The sequence below is a fragment of the Perognathus longimembris genome, chromosome 1 (genome assembly GCF_023159225.1).
Source record: "Perognathus longimembris pacificus isolate PPM17 chromosome 1, ASM2315922v1, whole genome shotgun sequence".
In the NCBI taxonomy this organism is placed as follows: domain Eukaryota; kingdom Metazoa; phylum Chordata; class Mammalia; order Rodentia; family Heteromyidae; genus Perognathus; species Perognathus longimembris.
In genome coordinates, this window is record NC_063161.1 from 35179385 (window position 1) to 35192456 (window position 13072).

The following is a 13072-nucleotide window of genomic DNA, read 5'->3' on the forward strand; positions in this document are numbered from 1 at the left end:
ATGACTGTACTCTCAGGTTTGTCTATATCAGGTGATGGAGAAATGCTTCTTAGTGAATGAATGGCTGAATTTAGCATAAAGCCCCAAATGTTACATACATACCTCTTGCACTATGAGAAGATATTCTTTATTTTTTTTCCAGTTCAAATCACGAAGGATCTACTTCTGGTTCTAATATAGGCAAACAAATGCCAAGTGAGAAATTGCAAATTGCTTATAGGAGACACCTGGTGTGTTGTACATGAATGAAGGTCCAACTGGAGAAACAAAAAGTAAAACTTGTCCAGGATTCCTAAGATCTAAATCAGAAGCAGATTCTGGGCTTCCTATGCCTACAATCAGCATCACCATCATCATCACAGGAACACATGTGTGTTAAACAATGAAACCGTACCTCTCTTTGGAGAATACCTTCCGATAACAAGCAGGTGGTGCCTGCAAGTGGAAATGAATATGAGAAACTAAAGATGTCCCTGCAGGAGATCGTGGCCACAAGTCTCTTTCCAGTCCATTTTCATTCATCTCCCAAGCACACATGTCACTTGTTCTTGAAAGTATTCATCCTTCTTGCCTTTTATTGAATTATGATCTCTTGCTATTTGTCCCCTGCACTGTTTTCTTTTCTCTCTATTCTTTCTTGGTCTCACCTTTAAAAATGCAAATTGCTTAGCATTCTACTTTCTGTCTTCTCATCATTTCTTTTCTCTCTCCCAGACTCTGCTGTCACTGGCATGCTGTGGGAATGTCTTAATATGTTTCTCCAATACTGAGTTTTCTCCCAATTGCTGAGCCTGTGTTTCCACCATGAGGGGATATCTTTATAGAAATGGGAATGGCTTCTCCAGAACTGGTTTCAGATATCATCAAGTCATTTGTCTCTCCTACAAGTTCCTTATTTTCACTGGAAAGAAGTTGCCAATTTCCTTATGAATGACTGGAAATTCTTCCAGCACACTCCAAAGTATCATTGTACCTCTATTTGCTGCTCCATGCCCAGCTTCACTAGACCTTTGGCTTCCAATGAGCATTCCCCAAACTGCTCTCCTCTATATCCTTAACTATACTGTTAGACACTGAAAACAGTATAGTGCCTGTGCCTTTTCTTAACCTTTCCCACTAAGAAACTTGAGATCTATTTTTAATGTCTACTAAAAGCCTCATTCTGCACTGGAAGAGCTCATGCTTTTTTATGCAATTAATTCAACCTTGTGTTAGAATGCTTTCTCCCTGGCTAGAATGCAAACCCCAATCTGATCAGCTGCCATCCCTGTCTCTCTCTTAAAAAAAAAAATCGGTTTTGGGGCTTGAACTCAGGGTGATGGTCCCTGAGCAATTTTGTGCAAGGCTAGCACTCTACCAGATTGAGCTCCACTTCCAGTTTTTGAGAGGTTAATTGTAGGTAAGAGTCCCACGGGAGCTTTCCTACCCTGGCTAGCTTCCAAAAGCCATCCTCAGATCTCAGCCTCCTAGGTAGCTAGGATTACAGGCATGAGTCACCAGCACCAGGCTGCTTACCTGCCTCTTTTTATAATCCTAACCTGTAACTCCTAGCATAGTGTTTGTCAATGAGACACTCAATGAAATGTTCAAATGATCTATATTGCATATACTATGGCAATGAGTTCTATCTGCTTTTATTTGTTAGGGAAAAATCTATATTTCTTTTGTCTTCTGAAAGACAGCTTTGCTGGTTTTAGTATTCTTTTTTTTTTTTTTTTTTTTTTTGCCAGTCCTGGGCCTTGGACTCAGGGCCTGAGCACTCTACTGTCCCTGGCTTCCTTTTGCTCAAGGCTAGCCCTCTGCCACTTGAGCCACAGTGCCACTTCTGGCTGTTTTCCATATATGTGGTACTGGGGAATTGAACCCAGGGCTTCATGTATACGAGGCAGGTTCTCTTGCCACTAGGCTATATTCCCAGCCCTGGTTTTAGTATTCTTGGTTAGCAGTTGTTTTTTTTTCTCTTAAGCACTTTGAATATAGCCTCATTTTCTCCTGGCTTAAAATTTTCTGCTGAGAAATCTTCTGATCGTCTTTTATGGATTCCCCTGTATACAATATCACTTTGCTTTCACTGTACTCAACATTCTCTCTCTTTTTTTTTTTTGAGGTTTTAAAAAGGTGTTTATTGTCAACATACTTAAATTAATCTAGGAGAAAAAATTTGTTTTCTCAACATTCTCTCTTATCTTTGGCCTTTGACATGTTGATATAATGTGTCTGTGAAGGTCTCTTTATGCTGAACTTATTTGGGTTCTTCAGGCTTCTGAGATCTAGATGTTCATTTTTCTCTTCAGATTTGGTAGCTTTTCTTTCAGTAATTCTTTAAAATTTCAGGCTCTTTCTCTGGTCTTTTGTGCTTCTTCAGGAATAGATTGGTCTATGACTCATGTACTGGTTTACTTGATGCTATCCTACAAAGTCTCATACGCTTTCTCTATTCTTTGCCATTCTCTCTTTTTTATTTTGTCCATATAACTGGATATTTTCAAATTATTTGTCTCAGAATTCACTGGCTCTTTCTTGGGCTTGACTGAGTCTATTGTTGAAATTTTCAATTCAGACATTATATTATTAAGCCCCAAACGTTTGCTTAGTTCTTTCATCTGGTTTATCTCTTTAATGAACTTCTAATATAACTTATGTATTGTTACATTGATATCCTTTAGTTTTTCTCACTCTTTTTTAGTTTTTACTAGAATTCTTAAAGACAATTATTTTGAATTCTTTGCCAGGAAATTTGTAGTTTTTATTTCTTTGGAATTAGCCACTGAACCTTCATTTTATTATTATTTTTTGAATAATTATTTATTGTCAAAGTGATGTACAGAGGGGTTACAGTTTCATCTGTAAGGCAGTGGGTACATTTCTTGTACAATTTGTTACCTCCTCCCTCACCCCCCACCCCTTTCTCTTTCTCCCCATGAGTTGTTCAGTTGGTTTACACCAAATGGTTTTGTAAGTATTGCTTTTGGAATTGTTTGTCTTTTTATCCTTTGTCTCTTGATTTTGATATTCCCTTTCCCTTCCCTAGTTCTAATGCCAGGATATACAGTATCCAGAGTACTCAGATGAGATACAGTGATAGTGTGGGGACAACCACTGGCAGGGGATACAAGAGGATCATAAAAAAAAAAAAAAGCTACGGTTTTACATGGCATGTTGAAAGTAATTACTGAACCTTCATTTTATATTCCTAAGGGATCATATTTCCTGATTTTTCAGGGGGTTACTTTTGAAGGTTTTCCTAGCTGTTTTTATATTTGCATGAACAGCTCCAACCTCATATCTTGACTATTTTTAGGAGAAAAATATTTTCATGAGTGAACTTGGCCTACAGTTTGTGGTTTCTGATTGCTTATAATCTACCTGCTTCCTTCTTCTTCCTCATTTAAGGTGTAGGTGTGGTTTGAATGAATTATTTTGAACTTGCAAAGCAAAATTTTGGAACTGAGAGCTTCTTGTTATTTTGCTCAGGGTAGTGCCTTGAGTTATTCAAGGTTGTACATTTTTTTCCCCAAATCAGCAGAATTGAGCTGGCTGCTATGATCTTTACTTGTTGATATGTTTGTGGCCAAGGAGACCTCATATGGATCATGAGTGTAGCTGGGCAATATTCCATTCATGAGCCTTGGGGGTCATAAATCAGCTCATTGGAGTTCGCAGGCGGGCTTCCTGGTGAAGTCCATGGACTACTTAGCAACACGTGTAGTTGGATATTGACAACCACATACCAAATTGTTATGTAATACCATTATTGTTTCTTATTGACAATTGTACCTAGACAAATCAACCACCCTGATTGCATTTGCTTTGCTTTTCTGATGAGATGACCATGGGCCAAGGAGAATGGTCAGTAGTGAGCTGTGCTGCCATTACAGTAAAGGGTAAAAATGCTCCTCTCCTCTGGGTCTCTTCAGTGTATCCACTCTTGGATGTTTTCTCCTCTACTATGTGGTTGGAACATCTCAGCTAGACTCCAGCTATGTGTGGTTGTCACAATTAGTGTTTTGGCTAGAATTTCCTACTTAAACATTTTGCCGATGTCACTTCCCATGAGATTCTTACATTCTTCGAAACTACTGAAGGAGTTTTGGTAATACACCAGTATTTATATTATCAATTTAAACTGAAAAAATAATGAATTTTCTTTATTTTAAAACAACAATAATGGATACATTGTGTGTTGTCACTGAGAAAAGACAATTTAATGATAATCAATTTTTTTTGTGGTAATGAGAAAAGTGACATGTTCTGTATTTTCATTAATTTCTGAATTATATAAAAGCATGATTCTCATTTCTACTGATATACTTGATCTATTGAACATTATTTATTGAAACCTCTATTGCACAATGATGGCAAAATGTGATTTTAAAAGGAATAGGTACTATGAAATTAGTTTGACCTTCTCAGACCTTCAGTATTATATCTGGAGAATTGTTTCTGATTATTATTAGTGAAATGTTCAGTTTACCTAATTACAGTTATAGCTACCACTCCCTGTCCTATTTTGCACTCATTCCCTCTTCTCCACTTCTAACTTTTAGTACTTTCACTGGTTATCTTTAAAAGTTTACATAATAATTTTACAGAATATCCTTGCATTGCCTCTCAAACAGTATTAGTAACTTTTTTCAACCAAATAAGATGAACACTTCAGTATGGTTATATGCAATTACTTTTCATACTATTTTCTTCCTATCTCTTTGAATATTTGCTAACTGGACCATTTCTTTTTATTCTCAGTTTTGCAACATCTGCATTCTTTCCCATTATTATAGTTAGGACTTTTTTTTTCTGTAAATTGGACTTAAATTGGAAGATAACAAAGCATACTTTTTAAATTGCAATGGCTGTGTAAATACCCATTTAAAAACCCATTTAAAAATATAGTCTTACATTTCTGGATATGTAGTGCTAGATATTTATGTTCCTGGCTTGAAGGTAAATAAATTGTCTATTCTGAGATGCCTCTTGCTCCAAGATATTTTAATATGCTTCTTCCTTGGATAAACTGCACATGAATTAAAATGAAATAATTTGATGCAATAAATGCATCTTCTTAATGATGTGCACAAGCCCAAGAACAAAACGTGAACGTATGCCAAATCATAGTTTTAGGAAGTGTTTAATGTATACCAACATGTGTGTAGTACACCCAAACAAACAAGGCAAATGCTACACTTCACTGATGTCAGCAATAGCTTGTAAACTTCAGATGTGAATTCACACCCAGAGATTGCTCCATGCCCAGATTGCAAACCATTTCAAGGGAATTCCTGGCATCACTTTTAAGAGCCCTTTGAGCATAGCCACATTGGGAAGCTTCGTGTGAAGGGTAGCAAAGAGGCAGCTGGTAAGTGCATAAAGCCTCTCGCCTCTGGAGGTCTGAGTTCATAACTTAGATTGGCTTTCACCATCAAAAAACATGAGCTGTATTCATTCTCCTTCCTACTTAGCCTCATTAGAAAGCAGCCACACCATTTAGTGTAGTTTGCTCCAACTGGCAGTGGCTGCTGACCAGAGGCCAGAGGCTGGGTAAACAGGCCCAGCTGAGGTGCGCTGGCTCCATTCAGTGGAATCCTGCCCACCACCTGCCTGGGCCTAAGCTTTCTTCAGGCCAAGTGCTATTAATCCTTTTCTGTCATGAACACTAGATCCATGTCAACCCTTTCTGTTTTAACTTAGAGTTAATTCAGGAAATATTTGTTCTTCTGAAGCTGGAATCTGTAAAGGTTTTGAACATGAGGCTGACTGGGAAGTGCAATTGTCTACTGCAATGGGATCCTTGCACCAGGGTATTCATTGGACTCCCTAGCCATTCTTTTATTAGTGACATCTTTGCTGGAAGTTTGAAGTGAGTGTTTTAAGGTTTTCCATCTGAGACTTTTAAAAAATAATGGGCAAGAGTATAAGGCTTGAGAAATGTTGACAAGCTCCGACCTTTCTGCACCATTAATCCTCAGGAACTCCTTGATTCAATAACAATATGGGTCTAGCAATGTTTGGGATTTGAGGTACATGGTTCCCACATGGGCTTTTCTTCTGCCCTGAACAAGGGAGACCCCTGCTCAAACTCAGGCAGACCCGTTTGTTGTTGTTTTTTTGGTTGCTATAAGCTTCTCTTTCCTTTCATGTCTCTGATCAACTTGGCCATGGCACATTTTCATCTTCAAAGGGTCCCCAAATTAGCTGGGTGCTAATGACTCCCATCTTTCATACTGGCTACTTAGTATGCTGAGATCTGAGCACTGCAGTTTGAAGGTAGTCCCTGGAAGGAAAGTCCATGAGACTTTTACCTCCAATTAACCACTAAAAAGCAAGACAAAAAGCTGTTGTTTAAGTGGTGGAACCTGGCACCTTGAGCCAAAAAACTCAGGGAAAGTATCCAGGACCTGAGTTCAAACTCCGGGTACAACATGCACGGATGCACACACACACACACACACACACACACACACACACACTCACACACACACGGTCCTAAAATTAGCCTCAACATTTCTAAATTCTGTAAAAGAACTAAAAAAACTTCCCCTGAAAATATCATATTAAATTATACATTTAAGACCAAAGATCCAGTTGTGAGCAATCCTTCCTAAACTAGGGAGAACATAGCAGTCTAAAAAATATTTTCTGTATTTAAAATAATAGAACCTGATTGTTCCTTGACAGGAAAGTTTTTTGAAATGAAGATTAAACAACCTGTCATTCACTTGAACTCTCAGGTGGAAGGAAAACCACATTTAAGAAGCAGAGATTGTCAGAAGAGAACCCCACACTTGTAATCTAGCTGATATGAAGTCTCTGAGGCGACATGTGTCATCCCCTTGAAGCAAAGCCATAAAGATGTATGACATGCTTCTGCCAGCCATCTAAATGACAAAAGTATTTTTGAACAGACTTTGTCTCTGAGAGATACATTCAATTGCTCGCAGCAGAGCAGAGAGAAGACTGGATCCTGAGGAAATATTAGAGATCAGCTCGAGTCTCACTTTCTTCATTAAGTGTTTAGTCTTGAAAATTAGCTATTGCTCTTCCCACTTTGATTTTATATATCAACCCCCCACTTAATAAAAACAAATGTTTGACATCCTTTGTTGAGTATATATCAGTCTGGGTGCTGGAGATACACATGATAAATAAAGCAATAAAATAGAAAGGAGGTGTAGTTCACAGTGTCAGCTTCTAGGATACTCACATTCAGCGTGTGTGCATAACAAGAATTGTGAAAGCTCTGTATTTCCTCCAGTGGTAAAGTCTGCCATGATTGCATGAATACTTTCACTAGAGACAAGACTCCCTGATCAGAGATGAAGGGAAGTTCATTACTGACAGAAATAGCAAAAGCCAGTCTAGTTATAAGTCATCCCGAATGTAAAAGTTCCACTAACCCAAATTCCCACAGGGTGAGGGCCTATGGAGGAGGCCCTGAGGAAGAGGGCCAGATGATGATGATGATGATGATGATGATGATGATGATGATGATGATGCTGTGTGTGTGTGTGTGTGTGTGTGTGTGTGTGTGTGTGTATGAATGAGTTAAAATTTAAGAGCCTCTTAGTAAAGGGCAGTAAGCATACATGCTCTTTGTTTGGAAATAAGTCATGATCTGTACTGTGTTGGACAAAGAGTGAGCTTACTTTCCCCCTTAGGGAGATGCCATCAGTTCTTCTAAGGCTCTTCATGACACAGACCTCTTGGAAAGGAAATTTGGAACATAGAGCTGTCAGCTCTTCATCTTCAAGATGTGCAGAAACATAGAACATCTATGAAAAATTCATTTCCAACACTTCAAAACTATAGGCTGATTGGTCCAGGAGCTGTGCTTATATAGGTAAACAGAGATTCTCCCTCTCACTCCCCATTAGCTTCTGGTCCTCATGGGTGTGGTCACACAGCTTGTTTTCAAGTGGGACAGAAGAGGAGCAGGGCTGAGTCAAGCACATCCCCAATAGGATGGTTCAGTCAGCAGCTCCAGGAGAACATCACAGTCTAGGGACAGCTTGGAATATCAGCTATGAAAGACAGGACCAGAAGTGTTGGGCTGCAGGTGTCATCCAGGCCAGCTACAAGGGTGACCAGACACCCACCCCAAGGAGGGAAAAGGCAAAAGGAAGAGAAATAAGATCCAATCACAGAATAATTACATTATGAGACACAAACATCTTACTCATCCATCAGGAAGAATGCTATTATGTCGTTTGCAAGGAAATGGATGAATCTGGAAAAAAAAATCATGTGAAGTGAAAGAGAAGTCAGGCTCAGAGAGACAAAAGACATGTTTCTCTCATATACAGAAGCTAGATCTAAATTACAAATATGTATATATGTATATGTATATATAAACATATACAGGGTCCTACTCATATACACAGAAACATTAAAGTGTCGTATGGGTAGGGGAGGATTCCAGTGGTGTAACTCCTTTGAATAACTAACATAGTTTAACAAAACAGGTATCAGGAAGCTGGAACTTGTGGTGGTGGTGGTGGTGGTAGGGGAAGCACGAGGATCAAAAGAAGGGGAGTAGGTGAATGGAGAGAGGAAGGGAGAGAGAATAAAGTTATAATATTTGGAAGGGAGAGAGAATGAAGATATAATATTTGATGTACATGTGTGATGATGGAACTAGGAAACGAAGGGTTGGGAGGGATGGGGGAGAAAGGTGAAACAGGTGACATTGATCAAGGTGCAATGCACTCATAAACTGACATGTTGTGTTGAAATCCCTTTGTACTACTATGTAAAGATAACAACAACAACAACAGCAACAACAACAAAAGAAACAAAATGAGAAAACACCCTGTATTTGAACTGATTTAGCCTACATAAGTATCTCATGTCAGCTATGATTTCCCTTATTTAAGCCTGATATCCAGGGATTTAGAAATAGTCCTTATGGAATTTCTTGAAGGCTGGTGGAAACAAAATGTGCTTTTAAGTTGTCTGCCAAGTTTCAGCCTTAGTTTATTTTTCACGGATGGGTTTTAAACTACTAAAAAACAAATGTACAATAGAAGTGCTGATGTTGACACAGATCTAACTACAAAATCATGCAGTGGAAGTATAAACAGACATCATGGTATTTTTTTAGGAGTTTGGTAAAGGTACATTTGTGTGTCAATAAATTTGACACACAGTAAAATGAAATAAAAATCATGAATTATTACAAGTGAGTAGGATATGTAATATGAATAAGCTAGGTTTCTTACAACAGAAACAAAGAAATCAGAAATATGTGTATAGTGTTTTTATTTCCTGAAATATTTAGTATACATATATCTTGAGTAACAAATTGATATAGTGCTAATTATCTTTGAATTCTTGAACTTGCAGTTTCAGTATTTGCCATATACATGTGTATATATATATATGCTGAAAATAAAGTTTGTGTTTTGAAGATTTTGAAAATATTAAATGTTTGCATACATTGCTGTGTTTGATCTTATTTTGTCTTAACAATGATGGTTTACATCAAAATAGTATCTCCTTTTCATAGATGGAGAGAATGAGACAAATACAACTTGAGAGATATCTTAGAGCCATGAAATAATGACAATAAAGAAAAAGGATTGTCCAAAAATACTATGGGACTGGAGGTGTGGCTCAAATGGTAGAGTACTTTCCTAGCAATCACAAGATTCTGAGTTCAATCATTCCCTAATGTAATCCTCCCAGATCCATTCTACCTCCCATGAATATAAAAAAATTCTCAGAAGAGCAATAGTAACCCTTGCTACTCAGGAAGCATAGATCGGAGGATCCAGATTTGAGGCTAGCCCAGAGGGGGGGAAAATAGCAACAGATCATAATGGAAAGCTTGGCGTGATTGCTTGCTTATCATTTCTTCTATGTAGAAATTGTAAATGGGAGGGTACCAGTACAGGCTATCTGGATATAAACATAAGATCTTATTCTAAATAATTACAAAAGTCGAGCTGAGATTATGGCTCAAGGGGGAGAGCACCTGAGTTTAAATTCCAGCACTTAAAAAATTATAGAACCACACAGAAAAATCTCACAAAGACAAAGCACTCTGGTTACCACTGATACAAGGTTAAGTAAACAGCTTGTTTACCTAGTGGGATGGCAACACATGGCTTTGATTATCCATATATTGGAGTGATTTCCATGTAAATGTGGTAAAAGAAGTATGGCTAAAATGGTAAGGCACTAGCTGTGAGCCAGCAAACCAGGCACGCTCAATGAGTTTCAACCCTGGTACTAGAAAAACGAAGACAAATAAGAATGGCAAATGCAGCGTAGTATCACATAGTGTAACTTATCATGATAGTGATGGGGCACAAAATTCCCATTACCTAAGGATATCATAGCATCATAGCCAAGTGTATTATTCATGTTTGTGATACTGATTAATCTGCTGCACCACCAGTCATATAGTCATGTACAGCACTGGTACTTGTAACAAAAAGTAAAACATTACTAGTTTGTGTATTTACTTATCTATTATTATTATTAATATTATTTGAGTGTACTCCTCAATTGTAAATGTTTTCTGTAATGCAGTATGCCACATTACAATAACAGCCTCAGGCATCTGAAGTGGTGAGATAGGTTGCTTGACTTATATTCTCTAGGTTTGGGTAAGTACACTCTATGTCATTTGCACAATAATAAAAGCTAATGATATATTTTTCTGAATACATACCTGTTGTTAAATAATCCTTGTCTGTCTACCTTTACACACAGGTATTCCAAGACATGTTTTTAATGCAACAGAATAACTCACAGTGTAAAATAATAAGAATAATCTGAATACCTTCATTTTTAACAAGAACCAGTTGTTATTCATGTATATGAATATACACAATGGCATGTTTTGATGAATCTAGAGACAGGCGAAAGAGGATAGATATCAAACATAACTTTGGTAATCTTCAGGAATATATATATATGTATATATATATATATATACATATATATTAGCTAGGGCTTAGAGGTTATTAGGTTTTGCTGCTTTATCTTTGTACATTGTGTGTGTGTGTGTGTGTGTGTGTGTGTGTGTGCGTGTGTGTGCCAGGGCCTGGTTGCTGTCCCTTACCTTTCTTCACTAAAGGCTAGAGATTCACCATGTGAGTCACAGCTCCACTTCTACTCTGTCCTTAATTTACTGCAATCAACTCATACTGTTTCCAATAATTTTAATAGTAAAAAATAGATATTTGTTCATAAGGCAAATAGGTCTTATAAAATAGTAAAATGCTAGATTTCTTAGGTTGGTAGAAACTCCAGGAAAAAAAATACTAATAAAGACCCTAAAAGTACACTAAGAGTGTCCCAGGAATGAGGAAAGAAAAAGAGATGAATGTCATATGAACTTTTGGTGTTTCTAGAAGACAAAACTTTCGAATTTTTATGACACTAGGTAGCTGAGATTATTGGGTATTGGTTGTTATTATAACTATAGTTGGTCAAATTGAGTTAATATTTAAAAACATGCAAAGAACACATGACAGGAATCATGAAGACTGATTCTTGTGATTGATCTAATGGTAGAGATCTGGAATTATTCATTCTAATCATTGGGTCAGAAATATGACTGCTAGTCAGTATTTTCATTGGCTTTTTTTCAGTCTGTGATGGCATTATTTTCTGAATCAGTAGTATATGACTGAAAGAATTTTTATGAGAAATTAAAAAAAAGGAAATTGTAATTGGAAGTAGGAAATTGAAAGGGAATACCAAATTTGAGAGACACAGGGTAAAAAAAGACAAACAACTACAAAAGCAATACTTGCAAAACTGTTTGGTGTAAGTGAACTGAACACCTGGGGGGGGGGAGGGAAAGGGGGAGGAGGGAGGAGGGTATGAGGGACAAGGCAACAAACAGTACAAGAAATGTATCCAATGCCTAATGTATGAAACTGTAACCTCTCTGTACATCAGTTTGATAATAAAAATTTGAAAAAAACCACCAAAATGATTTAAACATTTTACAATATATACATGTATTGAAACATTACATAATACCCAATCTATTATGATTTTAAATATCATTTAAATTAAATTAATTTTTAAAACGCTGAACACAATAACCTGTGAAAATGTTTGAGAACGGAGTAAAATAAAACTGTAGTAAGAAAAAAAAAAAAGGAAATTGTAACTCAGAAAGGTCTCATTACCAAAGTCCAGGTGAGTCAATGGTGATGTTAAATGGGCTTCAATCATCTGAAATAGAATTCTCTTTCTACATGCTTTTCTTCATTTTAGGTACTAAGAATAGTTTTGGTAAATTATATCTCCTCCACCAACACACAAATAATGTATTTTTTTCAAATAAAAATGAGCACATGATAAAATTGTATTTGTTTGGTTTTTTAAATGCCTAGATTATCTCATTTTTAATTTGGTTTGAATAGTCAGTGTATAAACTGACTAGGTTAGCCAAGATTTATATCTCTCAAATAACTTGTGCTTGTTTTTTCTTGCATTATGCAATATAAATAACCATGTGGGTGTTTATCTAAACTATGTAAACAGATATGGTCAATTTATTACATTCTCTGCATGAGTACAACAAAGTTCAGTCATTCTCAGACAGTTCTTGCTGTATATACTTAGTGACTCCAATATTAATGGGAAAACCATTGTTTTTTTCTCTTTTAAATAAAATATCACCTTGAGTAAGAAACACCTCTAAGACAACAGATATATAAAAAGGCATTTTTCTAGTCACATTGATAATAAAAGCCATGAAGCTTATGACATGATGTAGGCATGCCAGATTAGCCACACTATATTGAAAACTAAAATATAGTTACTGTTTGTAGGGACTTTAGGTTTAGTCTTTTATTTACTTTATTTAATAATTTATTTTTATTGTAAAGGTGACGTACAGAGGGGTTACAGTTATGTAAGTCAGGTAATGAGTACATTTCTTTTTGAATAGTATCACTCTTTCCTCATTTTCTCTTAGTTTTTTTCATCCTGACCTCCCTTTCACACAAGTTTTTTTCTTTTTGGGTACAAAATTCTTATTAATTTTTTTCTTGATACTTCCTGAAGTTACTAAAAAGTCCTTTTCCCATTCTACTTCTGATGGTTTAGA